General features: G+C 38.1%; 1 pseudogene; it reads right to left on the bottom strand.

Moving 5' to 3' along the window:
* Positions 1-8,227: 8,227 nt before the first annotated feature.
* LOC110093306 lies at positions 8,228-9,207 on the bottom strand (annotated as a pseudogene).
* Between the last annotated feature and the right edge of the window lie 5,928 nt (positions 9,208-15,135).

A 15,135-nucleotide genomic window follows, 5' to 3' on the forward strand; every position in this document is an offset into this window, starting at 1 on the left:
ATAATCATATAAATATATTTAATAAACTAATTTAAAACTCTTACCAGTCGCCGCCTATGTTCCGTATGAGGTACCGATCCACCAGTATGAAGAGAGCTCCCTAAACCTCCACAATCAGAGGCTCTGTTCTGTTTATTCTGCTATCTCACTTTTATAAACTCAGGAGTCGCCCAAGCACTACTTAAATCAGCCCAAACGCCCTCTCCAATCCAATTAGGATGCTGCCCAGACTTTCTAATGTCCGTGAACATGTCCCTGAGATGGGTCGCTCCTCTCCTTTCAAAATTTGTTCTGATCCTCGTGCTGTGCTCAGGAAACCACCTAAATTCTTTATGTAAATATTTAGGCAATAACAAAAAGATTAGTACAAATTAAATTACATATTTGAAATCATACCAAAAAAAGTATACTTGAAATTCTCCAAATCATATATCTCTAACTGGCTTCGGGATCTTCTTCCAGGATAAGTAAGGAGCATCATATTTATTCTTTATTATATTCCGGATCATATGTATAGGAGGCCTTCAAGGATTGAAGTTGCAAGTAACATTTTTTTCAATAACATATAATATATCAAAATAAAAATAACTTAATAACTTAAATTGGACTTACTTATCGCCCTCGGGCTCAATATATTGACGCTTATCTGTTGCAGCTGCATAATCGCTAGCGCCAACCTCTGGTGGTTTTGATGGTCCACCCTGTTCATGCTGCACCGAATAGGGGTAGTAATATGGGTAGAGGTAAGGAGGACGTGGACTAGTGGATGGACCTGCTACCTGTGATGATGGTGGAGGGTAATATAGATAGAATGGAGAGGCATGTGTTTGATCTAGAGAGGGGTAGTGAGGACTCGTCGAGGGAGGAGGGAAGTGGCCAGGGAAGTATGGAGGTACAATAGCAGGTGGATCTGATTGACCCTGACCCTGCTCACTCGGGGAATGCTGCTGGCTCCTAGCAGGTTGTGGCGGTGGTGGTGTAGGTAGATCTTGTTGAACTGAAGGCCCCTCACCTTCTTCAGGCTGTGTGGCTCTGCTAGCAGTAATCTTCTTCCAGCGGAACTTTGAGGCAAATGATTTACGAGGAGGATCGTCGCCTGAAGCCATCTGCAATATTAAAAAAATAATTAATAAAGCATTGTAAATAATTAATAAAAAAGGTAATGAATTACGAGAAGCAGTTAATAATGCAGGTAATGAATTACAAAAAATAGTTAATAAAGTAGTTAATGAATTATAAAAAGTAGTTAATAAAGCAGTTAATGAATTACAAAAAGTAGTTAATAAATATAAGTTGAAAAATAATTTAATTTTCTACCAACTAAACATCATTCCAATAATCTAAAATAAAACTTTCGTTAACTACCGTCAAAGCCCCTCCCCAACCCGCTCCTTTCTCGTTCCCTTTGCCTAGGGGTATCATAATCAGGTTTCGAGCCGAGTTCAAGTTAAAACTGGAGCTGACCCGTGTTCGAATGAGTTGACCCTATACCGACCCAATTTTGTAAATGGGTTGAAAGCTCTGACGCAGACCCTGCTTATTGGGCTAATGGGTTGACCCGACCCGACATGGTAACCCAAATTTTACTGAGTCGAGTCACATGAGAGAGAACGCTAGGATCCATTAAAGAAGAGGTCAATCTCTAACCATTTAGAGTAACTGACAAGATTTCTGACAATGAAAAGCATATATCGTTCACTAGACTTGAGTTCCACTGGCTTCACTCGAACCTCTTTGGAGCTGACATAGACATGTTGATCGACATGCTAGTACCGTGGAAATCAACACTTTTTAGTACTCTCATTGACCACAAGCCCACACCCATCTCTACTAGTCATTCCTTTGATATCCCGCACTCAACTCGCATAGTCATACAATGATATACTAAGATTAAAAATTAAGATAAAAAAACTTAGAATTAACCTGCAAGTGACTTTTCACTTCATAATTAGTCAGCCCGTCAACCTTCATCAGTTCTCTGATTTGTTTTGGAGTTGCTACTGCAAGAGAAAAAAGGCAACACAGCTTTAATTTGATTTAGTCTTTTAAATTTTTGAATAAGCAAAAGATCTAGTCTAGTTTTGCTACCTAGCTCCTTTGAATCTTAGAAAGGTAAAATTCTAATTCAATTACAGAGGTAGGAATAAAAGCTACATGCTATAAGCACCTCCAAAAAATATGTTTTTTCTTCAGATAATGATAATCACACACTAAAGGAGGATACTGTATGAATTCAATCGCCACCCTTGAATTTCAGATTCCATTTCAATCACAGTAGCATCACTAAAAACAACAAGCCAAGAGCCTTAAAATTATTACTATTTTTTTTTTCTGATCATTACACATCAAAGTAAAAAACTTTTAAAGAATTCAGTCACCTTAATGTTTCACTTTATAAACAAAATTATCATAACATTCCAATCTAACCTTGCGCACTGCTGAGTTGGTGAAGAGTAACGATGAAACGCCCATGTAGCTCTGGTGACCAGCACCGCCGTGCTTTTCTCTGCGGATGCTGCTGATACTGTTGTTGTGGCAGCAAGCCTAGCTGGTCATTTCTAGTGGAAGAGGATGCTATTATCACTACCTTCGAGTTCAAGCCACTGTTGTGATTGTCTTCTTCCGTAGCAACGGCGATAGGAGCTGAGCAAGGAACCTTGATTGGCAAGGGCACGAAGGAAAGATTCAGCAACGAGATGCATAGCTTCTCCTCTTCCTTCCTAGGCGCTAGCACGGCTTTCAATGGTAAAAATGCGATGCCACTTTAAGATTCTAGAGACAGGGCATCACAGTCCCTCCGACTGTGGGATCCTTCATCCTTCTTCTACTAAAATCCCATAAAGCCAATCCTTTTCAGAATTAGCAAAGAAGGAAAATGAGGGGGAAAAATGATCAATTCTTAGATGAGCTCCTCTTGGGAATCTTCCTTGCAATTGATGCTTTCATAGCTCAAATTATCGCTCCAGAGCTTAGCTGAGCTCATCCACCCCATCTTCTCCTTGCTCACCTCCCCCAAATTTATTGCTTCCTTCTTCTCCTTGTATCCATTCAATCTAGTTTCGAGTGGAATAAATTCCTCAAGGATAATGTAAAGGTTGTTTTCCTCCCATGATCGTCCGGTACGAAGTGGATCGTCCCGGGACGATCTGGACAGATTGTGAAAAAATCTGCATGTTTGTCTATACGAACCTGGAACAGTTGGGACATACCGTCGGGACGAACTAAACCCGAGAGTTTCGTCCCGGGATGACGAAATTGGCATTTAATTTCGTCTAGACGATCTGGTCCACGATTTGGTCCAGAGGAGATCATCCCGGGACGATCGAGGACATTGTCCGGGACGATCCTGTTTAATAAATATCTGATTAATGTCATTTTGAAGAGAGAGAAAGTCTAGGAGAGAGAAAACCGAAGGGAAAAGAAGAAAAGTGGATTTTTGGGCGACTTCCGTCAGTTTTCATCTGTCGTCGTAGTTGGAGAAGTTGATCGACTCGAAGTAAGGCACATTCCGCCTTTCTCAATTTTCAGAAACGAGAATTTTGACGAGTTTTCTGTCTCGATTTTTATTTCCGTTAGTAAATTTTTGGTATTATTTTCTTCTGACAAAGGTTTTACCGTGTAGCTTTTGGTATGTTTTTGAGATGATAATTAAGCACGTTTTGAGTATTTTCTCAAAGATTTTTACGAGATATTTTGAATTCTGCGGCGTTTTAATTGAATTGCAGGTTATGAGGATGTTGAAAAGGTTATGTTAGTACAGTAAAAGTCTTATAATATTGTTGTGGATATTCTGTGATAATTTGGTAAATTTCTGAATCTGTGAATTTTGTGTAAATTCTGTATAGTGCCGTTACGCCGCTGATTTTTCATACGAATTCTGATTTTTCTAAATTGATACATTAAATGAATTGAAGTATTTATATGCTATCAGAAGGGAGTTATAAGGGGCTAGGATCCTTTGAGATTCTGTAAGTGTCAGGAAAATCTGATATGAGCTCTGAAATCTGAAAATAAGTTATATTCTGGAAATTCCGAATATCTGTTCTGTTTTGGTGCTATAAGCACAAAAGGAGGCATAAGGGGCCAGAATCCATCGAGATTCTGTAAGTGTCAGGGAAGGGAGACATAAGGGGCCAGAATCCGTCGAGATTCTATAAGTGTCAGGGAAGGGAGGCATAAGGGGTCAGAATCCGTACGATTCTGCAAGGGTCTGTGAATCTGAAATCTAATGTTTGATATTTGATAATCTGTTCTGTGACTTATCTGATCTGTTTTATGAATTATCCGATATATGATTTCTGATTTTTGTATGATTCTGGTTATTCCGTACGATTCTGTCTGATATGTAACATGAAAGCTTTATGATATCTGTTCTGAACCCTGATTTGAAATAACTTTAGTTTTCTGTATTCGTAAGCTAAATTCTGATTGAGCAAGTATCTGTTCTGCTTGTTCTATGATTTCCGTACGCCTATTTTCTGATGTGAATTTCTGACTATTTTGATTGATGAGTGATGTCTTGCTGAGCTGTTAGCTCATCATTATTTTCTACGTGGTTTTCAGGTTCTGGGAAAGGGAAGGAGGTCTTGAACTAGAAGTTCTATGTCTGATATGAGATTAGGTATTTTGTACTTTTGATTTTTGTATAGTCATGGTTGTTCTGTTCTGTTCTGTTTTTTCTATCGGAAGCCATTGATTGTATTGTAGATGATTGTTTTGATGAAAAGAAAAGATAGATGAACTATTTTGTATTTGGATGTTTATAGCAGCTCTGTATTTTTCTGTCTATTTAATGTTTGGAAGAAAGTCAGAAGCAAATTCCAAAGCTAGATCCTGAATTTTCAATGGTTGTGTCACGGCCCGATGCGAGCGGGATCCGTCCCGGTCGAGTTGGGTCGTGACACACAGTCATCACCTCCACCTCTCTGGCATTGATCCATCTCCAATTTCATCCCACCGATCACTAAACCCCACCAATTCCACAACCATCAAAATGAGATAAAAAAAATTATTTTTTTTTAACAAAAAAAAGAACAATGAGCTGAATATAAATATGATTTGAGATCGAAAGTACCATTTGCGAGCAGAAGCATATATAGAGGGAGTTCTCGCTTAAAAGCTTTGATCTTGCCATATTTCCAATAATATAATTCTAATATGATGGTGTTATTAATGTATATGCAAAATTACTATAAATACAAATTATTTTAATGCCGATAAAAGAAATCACACAAGGAATCATTATACCTCAAAATGACTCATAACTCATTTATTATTTTCAATTCAAGTTGACTTTTATATATTTCCTTACATTTATACATTTATTTATTCATTATCAGTTTATTATATACCCATCACTGAGAAGATAAACACCAACCTAAGAAAATTCAGTGATTTCTTGTAGAGTCATCATCACTGTGGGGGCCCATCGACCCTGGCTAGCCAAAAATCAATAGGGTTATACTGACATACACTTAGTAAAATAGTACAATTCTTGTTATAAATAATCAGCCTGGTTATATATTTCAACATGATAATCATAATTTATATGATCAACAAGATTTATAACAGGAGTATCATTTACTACAATAAATAAAATGAATATGTGTAGACCTATGAAAGGGTACCGCTCAGCGGAGGACAAAATGCAAAGGGTTATACGACCGCACCACCGCGATGGATGAAATGATCATAGGCCTTCATGCTCTACACAAGCAACCCAATGAAAGGGAAGATTAGATCGCACATACGATTAACCATTGAGGATAGCGACTCTCGCTAATGCACCTGATAGATAATAATATGTATGACTTGATCGAAACAGCGTGTTTCCCCACCCAATACATAAGCTCGAGTAGGGATTATTTGATGGTGGAGTTCCATTTCCCATGGGCGTAAGCCCCTGTGTTTAATTACATCTCATGCTGGGGACTGAGAATACTCTCGATTAAGGATTAGACATTATTCTTTCAAGAAGGGCATTGGTACAAAGGGGAGACTAATAAATTCAAATCAAAGGGAAAGAAATGGTTCAAAGTGGCTTAGTCAACACACACGGCTCAGATCCACACTCGGAGGGATTAAGGTACCGAGAAGAGAGCAGAGAAAAGGGAAACAATGCACTCAAAGCATGCAGAGGGGAATGATGGAGGTGGCATCATCCATGTGAAACGTATAGGTAGGATTTATAGCCCCTGATGAAAAGAGAACATACCCACCGATGAGTCGAATTATGAGACACCAAATGTAGTAGCCTTAAACCCTAAATCTAAGGTGGGTTTAGTGTTCTACACTCAATACTAACACATGTGTCATAGATAATGCATCTGGGCTTATATCCTGCCTAAAGAAAAGCCAACTAACCATCTAAACAGATAAAATCCATGTTATCTAGTCTTTATGAAAGATGGATAGGTAGGTTGAGTGTTTTAGAAGTAAGATTGACATCTAGATAGTTTCCAAAGTAGCCTTAGTCTTATGTAGGGTGAATACGCCTAGTGCTAATGCAATTAATTTTAATTTAATGAGTTTTAAATGCTAGACATGCTTGTTAAGTATGCATAGAATTTTAAAAATAGGCTTATAGAAAATAATTTTTAGAAAAAGACTGGGCATCCCCAGATCTGGCACCTCATCCTCATATGTTAGATTATCTGGACTCTACCCGCAGGTGAGGAAGTGCCTTTTAACCAGAAAGGAGAGAAATTCAATAATATGCATGCAATTCTGAATGATTCTCGCTATTCTCTAGATCGTTAGAATTCTATATTACTTAATTCCTAAAATATTAATTTTTAGTTACGAGTAGAAATTTTTCTCAGTTCTTGAAGCTAGTGTATAGCGAGATCACGCCATGCACATGCAAGAGGGAAACATAGAAAAACATGCAATTTCTACTACGCACATAAAATAAAGACATTCAATTTCTCCTTTCACGATTCATAAGATACATCAATGGTCTTTCTTTTAGGCTACAATTCTAGTCCAGTTGAATCTAGTTTAAGGTCCTTCCTTAACTTCCATTTTTTCTTAAGTTGGTCTCATTTATTATTTAGTTGTGCTTTATCGTAAACCTTTACAATTTTCTTATAAAAGTTCTTCATCAAATTGCTCCAATCTTCTTTATTAAAATATATTGTTGGACGATTGCCAAGATCTCTTCCCTATACCAAAATCATAAAAAATTATCTTAATATCCCGCTCCCATATCGCAGATGCTTCATCATTCTTCAATTTTCTCATTTTTCGTAACCTAAGAAAATATGAGTAATCAAATCTTCGTTCAATTCATCAAATCTTTGTAATCAACAGAAATTTTTATATTAGTTATAAGAAATTATGAGTAATATAATAAAATGTATTAAAGATGGAATTTAATTACTAAATGATTGTAAACTAAAAATTTCCTTAATTAAATAAAAGTTGCAGGTAATGGCGGCTACTTCTAATTAAAAAATCATAGAATAATTATGTTAACTTATGATACTATTTATTGTAATTGCAGGTACTTTTGTTTAGGAATTACAACCCATATAGTTGTTATTCAGTGAATTCTTAATGGAGAAATCAAGGAAATTATAAAAATGAATATCATAACTGTAAACCTAATTAGGGGTGTAAACGTGTTGAGTCGAGCTCGAGTCAAGGGCTGTTCGAGCTCGACTCGTGAGTAAAATATCAAGCTCGAACTTGCGTGGAGCTCAAAAGTTGAGTTTGATTCGAGTCATTATAACGAGCTCATCAAGCCGCTCGATTTCGCACCCTGTTTTCATTTTCCACCCGGTTTCAATTTTCCTGCCTAGTTTTCATTTTTTCGCTCTATTTCAATTTTCCCGCCCTGAAGAAAAGAAGGCTTGCAACTTTTGCAAAATATAATTAATGTTTTTTTTTTTTATAATAAGAACTAATGCTAGGAGCCATCTGATACCATCCTCATAAACGGTTGGCTGTCTTGGAAGATAAGTTTATGCAACAAGTTATCCGCTAGTGAGCAAATTGGTATCAGTTTTGCAAGTCAAACAGAGAAACAAAAAAATAAGACACAAGAAAATAGAAAAGAAATAGTAAGGATGAGTAAACATGCAAGTGGTTTACATCGGTGCGAAAACTCTAGCTTTCTCCTGGCAATGAAATATTGATTCTTTCCATCACCCCCAATCAAGCTGTATTTGTTTTCCTTTTTTCCTCTTCCATTTTAGCCTTAATGTAGGAGTAAATGGCGACCTGATTATACTGTTAAACCTACTTTCGCTATTACATCATTGAAGCCATTCTGCAGCAACTGTGGTCCTTCAAAAATTATTGCAGGAGGAATGCAAACGATCAGTGCAATAATTGAAATGTAAGCATACAAATTTGTGATGTCCATATCAGTCATTGCTATCTTCGAATAAATTCTTCTATACGTGAAGGAGATATTGGAAATCATAGCACTAATAAAGCCAAGCCAGTTGAATGATAACTCAGTTAAAGAGGCCATGGAGACACCAATTACAACTGGTGCAAGAGACAACCATAATGCAAAGGGAATCTGCTGGCCAAGAATGAATTGTGAAGCTACCGCATTGAAGAAAGGTTCCAAAGCTTGTGGGTGAAGGACACTGCAACAGCAGCAAATGAAACATTGATAGTAACAAGACCAAGGGCATGGAAAAACCCAACTGGGATAAGCAACTTCAAAATGTTGGAGTCAATGGGAGCGCATTTAGGAAGGCCAACCAACCAGCTCACGAGACAATACACGACACCCACGAAGAGATGTATGACTGAAACAAAGTATGGATAGGGGAAGTAGTTGTAGATCTTCTTGTTCGGAATATTAAAGATCACATTTAGAAAATACCACAAGAAAAAGAAAGAACCCGTGATGAGAGCCTCGTACTTGACGGTGAAAAGAACCGGCACTTCCCCTGCGTAATCGCTCCCTTCGGCCTGAGACGAAGAGGCAGCGGCGACGATTGGATGGAGAATCTTGCGTTTTCCTGCAACCGTCGGAATAAGTGATGGATTTATCCCTTGAAAGAGGGATGGGCAGAGCTGCCTTCTAGAAATGAGGTTTCCGCCATCGCTGACGTTACCAGCGGGCCGGGGGGCTGCTAAGAAGGCAATTGAGGAAGCTGGTGTCGATCGCTAAAGGTGAAGGAGTCCAGAGATTCTGCTACCGGTGCCCGATATGGAACCCGTCAAAGCCATTGTGAGAGACTGAGAGCAGAGAGAAAGCGAGGGAGTAGCTGTGTGAGTGCGCGGATTTTCATATATTTGGGTCAAACAAAATATAATTAATGTTGTTGCTCTGGGAATGCATCTTTAAAATTATAACTATAACATTTACAAGCATTTATTAGCACAGGTGGAGAGCTCGTATTTTTTTAACTTTTAAATGTATTACAAATATTAATAATTAAAAAAATTAAATATTAATTTGAGTTGGTTCGTGAGCTCATGAGCTGAGCCTCATCAAGCTCAAACTCAACTCGTGAGTTAAATAAGTTTGGCGTGCGAGCCTATAAACGAGTCAAGCCCAAGTCAGTTCGTCTCCCTTACACCCCAAAACCTTATAGAAAGTAGTTATATTTTGAAAATAAGGTTATGGACAATAAGAGAAGGAAAGCCGAAGTTGGTTCTAAAGAATAAAATGAAAGAGTTCCAATCCCTGTAGCTGCAAAAATAAAATAGAATATAGAAAAATAGAGGAGCAGAAGAAACCAAGAAGAAGAGATGAAGATCTGAAGAAAAACAAAGTTATATTTTTGCTATCAGTGTATATGTAAATGCATAGTAAATGACCATTTATAAATGCATGGAAAAGATGAAAAGTTCTATTATTAGTAAGGCCATTGACATTCCACTGTAAGGACGAGTTCTGCAGTTAGCTTAAATGACGTCGGAGCGTCTACTTGCGGCATTTAGAAATGCTTGTGTAGCTCTGTTTGTGTGCCGGCAATATAGCCTGGCCATTAGTTCTATTTTATATTTTCTCTTATGTGTATAAATAGTTTCCCTTTATAAGACGAAGAAGGAGTTGCAACACAATTATGTAACCGAACATTACCGGCAGGAGCTATTCTTGAAATTACATCGGTTACAACAGCAACAACGAACAGTGGAGGAATATGTGGCTGAGTTCGAACAATTGTCCTTGAAGTGCAATTTAAATGAGCCACTTGAAAATACCATTGCAAGATTCATTGAAGGCCTTCAGCCATCAATTACTCATGTTGTCTAGTTACAATCCTATTGGACTATGGAGGATGTTATTAACCTGGCCTTGAAAGTGGAAAAACAACAGAAAATTCACAAGCCAAATTTTCTCAGATCACGTGATAGTGGTGCTGAAAGAAACAACCCAGCCATCCGTCATATAAGTGGTGGAGCTTCTACATCATCTGAAAATCTTCCTGCTACTAGTCGACCTCCTATCAGTCAGCCTAAGGGGGTGTCCGTGTGGAAATGTTTCAAATGCCACGGGTTTTGGCATATTGCTTCGAATTGCCCAACTCGACGAACGATCACCCTTATTGAAGAAGAAGAGAGAGAGTTCGCTGAGACCGCCCATGTTGAGGATCCCATTCCAGAACCCATCAACTTTCCTAGTGAACCCACGGTTATCGGAGCAGATGAAGGAAACCTCCTGGTTCTCCGGAGAGTGCTTAGTGTGCAGAAAGGAGAACCTGCACAACGCCACAGTCTTTTTAGGACAAGGTATACAGTTCAAGATCGCGTCTGTCAAGTAATCGTAGACAGCGGGAGTTGTGAGAACATTGCGTTGGCTACATTGGTAGAGAAGCTAAAACTACCAACAGAAGCCCACCCCAAGCCTTACAAGCTGTCATGGGTTCAGTGGAAAAACGAATTAGAAGTATCTCGGAGATGTCTTATTAATTTCTCCATCGGCAAGTATCAAGATCGTGTTTGATGTGATGTGCTTCATATGGACTCCTGTCACCTGTTATTAGGAAGACCTTGACAATATGTTCGGCAGACTGTGCACGACGGAGTCAACAACACCTATTCCTTCATTCAGGCGGGAGAACCGATTGTTCTACTTCCGTTAGCCACCTCCCAAGATGAAGGGCATGCTGATCAATTTTCCATTAGCAAGGCTGAATGTAATTTAGCCCTGGAAGAAGCTCACAGGTGTTACTTGGTAATCCTCAAAGAGGTGGGGGAAAATGTCTATTCTCAACCAACAGAGGTTCAACCACTTCTATAAGAATTTCAAGACGTCTTTGCTGATGAATTGCCCTCGGGTTTGCCACCCCTCCGAGATAACCAACACGCAATAGACTTGATTCCGGGAGCTGCATTACCCAATCGACCTCCATACAGGCTCCGGCCTGAAGAACATTAAGAATTAAAACGACAAGTTGAAGGATTGCTGACCAAAGGTTTCATAAGACCAAGTGTCAGTCCATGTGCGGTTCCTGCCTTACTCGTACCCAAGAAAGATGGAACTTACAGGATGTGTATAGATAGCCGGGCGGTGAATAAAATCACTATCTATTATCGATTCCCTATTCCTCGGATCGATGACCTCTTTGATCAATTGCAAGGGGCAATTCTTTTTTCCAAAATAGACTTACGCAGTGGCTATCATCAAATTCGGATCCGAGAGGGGGACGAATGGACGACAGCCTTTAAAGTCAGGGATGGTCTATTTGAATGGTTGGTAATGCCATTCGGCCTCTCCAACGCCCCGAGTACTTTTATGCGGCTAATGAATCAGGTATTCCAACCTTTCTTGAGTAAATTTGTAATCATCTATTTCGATGATATCCTTGTTTACAGCAGCAACCTCCAAAGCCATTTGCAACACCTTAGGCAAGGGCTTGAGGTGTTAAGAGAACAAAGGTTGTTCGGAAACCTTCCAAAATGTCAATTCTTGAGCAGTCGCACTAATTTCCTGGGGTTTATATTATATGCATCTGGAATTGAAGTCGATCCAGAGAAAGTTGAAGCTATGGTGAGCTGGCCAACACCAACATGCTTCACTGACGTAAGGAGATTCCATGGCTTGGCTTCCTACTACCGGCGATTCATTAAGAATTTCAATGCCATTGCTGCTCCCCTCATAGAAGTACTGAAGGGAGATAAATTTGTCTGGACAACGATGGCTGACAGCAGTTTCGAACGCCTTAAGGAGCAAATGACAACAACGCCTGTACTCCGACTCCCTGATCTCAGCAATTTGTTCCAAGTCGACTGTGATGCCGCTAATGTGGGGATTGGCGCAGTACTGAGTCAAGAAGATCAGCCTATCACCTATTTCAGGGAGAAATTGAATGAAGCACGTCAAAAGTATTCGACTTACGACAAGGAATTTTGATGCTATAGTTCAGGTTCTTCACCATTGGAGTCACTATCCCCTAAGCAAAGAATTCGTTCTTTTTACCGATCATGCTGCTTTAAAATTCATTAGTAGCCAGAAGATACTTCGTGGTCGGCACGCAACGTGGGCTGAATCTTTTGCTGCATTTCACTTCGTGTTGAAGCATAAATCGGGCAAGAAAAAATAACCGGAACAAATGCCGGATTATATTTGCCTTTACCTGTGCCTCAGGGACCATGGGAGGATGTCGCCATGGATTTCGTGTTGGGATTGCCCCGGACACAAAGAAATAAAGATTCTATTATGGTGGTCGTAGACCACTTCTCCAAGATGGCGCATTTTATTGCTTGCAACAAGACGCTTGATGTCACCCACATTGGCAATCTCTACTTTAGAGAGATAGTTCGGCTTCATGGAATTCCCAAAACCATAACCTCCGATCGGGATGTCAAGTTTTTAAGTCATTTTTGGAAGACTTTATGGGGAAAAATGGGAACTCGCCAACAATTTAGCTCCTTCGCGCATCCTCAGACGTACGGCCAAACCGAAACTGTTAATCGGAGTTTGGGAAATCTCCTGCGCTGCTTTGTGGGAAAGAATCTTAAGCAATAGGATTTAATTCTAGCTCAAATTGAATTTACATTCAACTGATCCCCAAATAATACTACTAGGCACAGTCCTTTCGAAATTGTGTATGGAAGCAATCCTTTGACCCCGCTGGATTTAGTTCCTATCCTCTCCCCTTCTTGTTATAGCTCTGAAGCTGAGCAAAGGAGTTTGGAACTAAAGAAGTTGTATCAGCAAGTGCAGGCTGAGATTCACAAACATAATTGTAAATACCAAGCAAAAGCTAACAAGCATCGGAAGCTCATCCAGTTCCAAGAAGGTGATCTCGTCTGGATTAGATTAAGGAAAGAAAGATTTCCTCCATGACCATTTGGGAAGTTGAAGCCAAAGGCCGACGGACCTTTAGAGTCATTAAGAAGATAAATGACAATGCCTATCAAATTGATTTACCGGGTGATTATAACATTTCAGCTGTGTTCAATGTGGCGGACTTAACCCCTCATATTGAACTTGAGTCCTCTCCCACCCCGGAAGAATGACGCCGGAGCGTCTACTTGCGGCATTTAGAAATACCTGTGTAGCTCTGTTTGTGTGCCGGCAATATAGCCTGGCCATTAGTTCTATTTTATGTTTTCTCTTATGTGTATAAATAGTTTCCCCTTAGAAGAGTGGAGGAGTTTTTTTTTTTGGATTTTTGATTTGTGAAGGGAAATTCTCCTTCCGTAATAAGAGCTTTGTTCTTTTTTCTATTTCTCTATTTTCTCTCTGTTTCCTGACGAGACTGTGCAGGTGGTGAAGAACAGGAGATCTAGCATTGACGTGAGCGTGAACCTTCAAAGCAAAGAGGTGGTGGCTGGAACTGACGCCTCCTCCCGAAGTTCTTTTCTCTAGTGTGTGTCTTGTTTAGTGGCGACGTCGGCCTCATTAAAGTGGCTAAGATTAATGCAGTAAATGGTGATTAAATGCAATTAATTGATTTTACATGCCTAGAACTTAATTTAAAAATCAATATAACAAATAATATAATTAATTAACATTTATGTTATACTCATAAAATATTTTTTTTACCACAATTCAGTAGGAATAAAGTAAACTAAGTAAAGTGATGATTTTGATATCAAAATAACATAAAGTTAAAATAACTTTAAAAAATAATTATATGTGTGTTTGTAGATATTCGTTATATCAGAAGTAGAAAAGTAATTATAAATTATGCAATACTTTAGTTTTCAATTATTGATTAAATTATTCATTAAATTCAAAATATTTTTGCATAAAGAAATAAAGTAATCTAATAACTAACTGAATACAATAACCCTCCAAAATAAGAAAAGTTAAAAATAACATCTAAAAAATGACATAATCCAATAAAATATTGCATTCAAAATTGATTATCTAAAATAAAATTGAACAAATGAACTTGCATTTTTTTAGTTAACTCCATTATCTCAATGATTTTGTTAGCTTTAAGTACTTGAAAAACCATTTTACATGAGAAAAGAAAAACCTAACATTCACTGAAGACATAATAGTAGTTAGAGTGATAACATATTATATTATATAAGTTGAAAGCTTAATTTATTTTTTTTTCATGTTATTGGCATTTAATTAGTCATGTTAGTAAAGTAATAGTCATAAGCCATGCATGACTCATGTAATGAAAATTTATTCATGTTTTTATGGCTTCATAAACACACAAAATGCATGAATGCCTGCAATAGTTTATGTTTTATGAACATTCTGATCAGCACAAATTAATGAGAATAAATCTAGCTGGCACTCCTTCCCATTTTCATTTTAGCAGATTCATTACCCTCTCAGTTATTCCAGCCCACTTCCTTCACGGTTGCGACTGATCACTACCTTATTATTGTATTGGTAGCTCTAAGAAAGAAGTAGTGTGAATATTTTTTTAAAATAGAAATATTCAAATTCATGAACTAATTCAATAAGTTCCATGTCATGTCACTGATACTCATATCCTGATGAAGCTAAACATTAGGTTTTTGAAATATATCAAATGTTCATATGTAATTTTAGGGTATTGGTGTATTGTGTTACTAGTTCAATTTTATGTGATTATTCATGTATATATTTGTATTAGAGCCAGTTAATCAATACTAATCTACAAATGAAGGTGATTCATGCTAACCAAAGATATGCATTTTTATATTATATAATGATTTGTAAACTATTTGTGTATTAGCCTTCATATTTCAATAAGGTTTTAGAAGTGCTTC

Source organism: Dendrobium catenatum, unplaced genomic scaffold (genome assembly GCF_001605985.2).
Source record: "Dendrobium catenatum unplaced genomic scaffold, ASM160598v2 fragScaff_scaffold_743, whole genome shotgun sequence".
NCBI lineage: Eukaryota > Viridiplantae > Streptophyta > Magnoliopsida > Asparagales > Orchidaceae > Dendrobium > Dendrobium catenatum.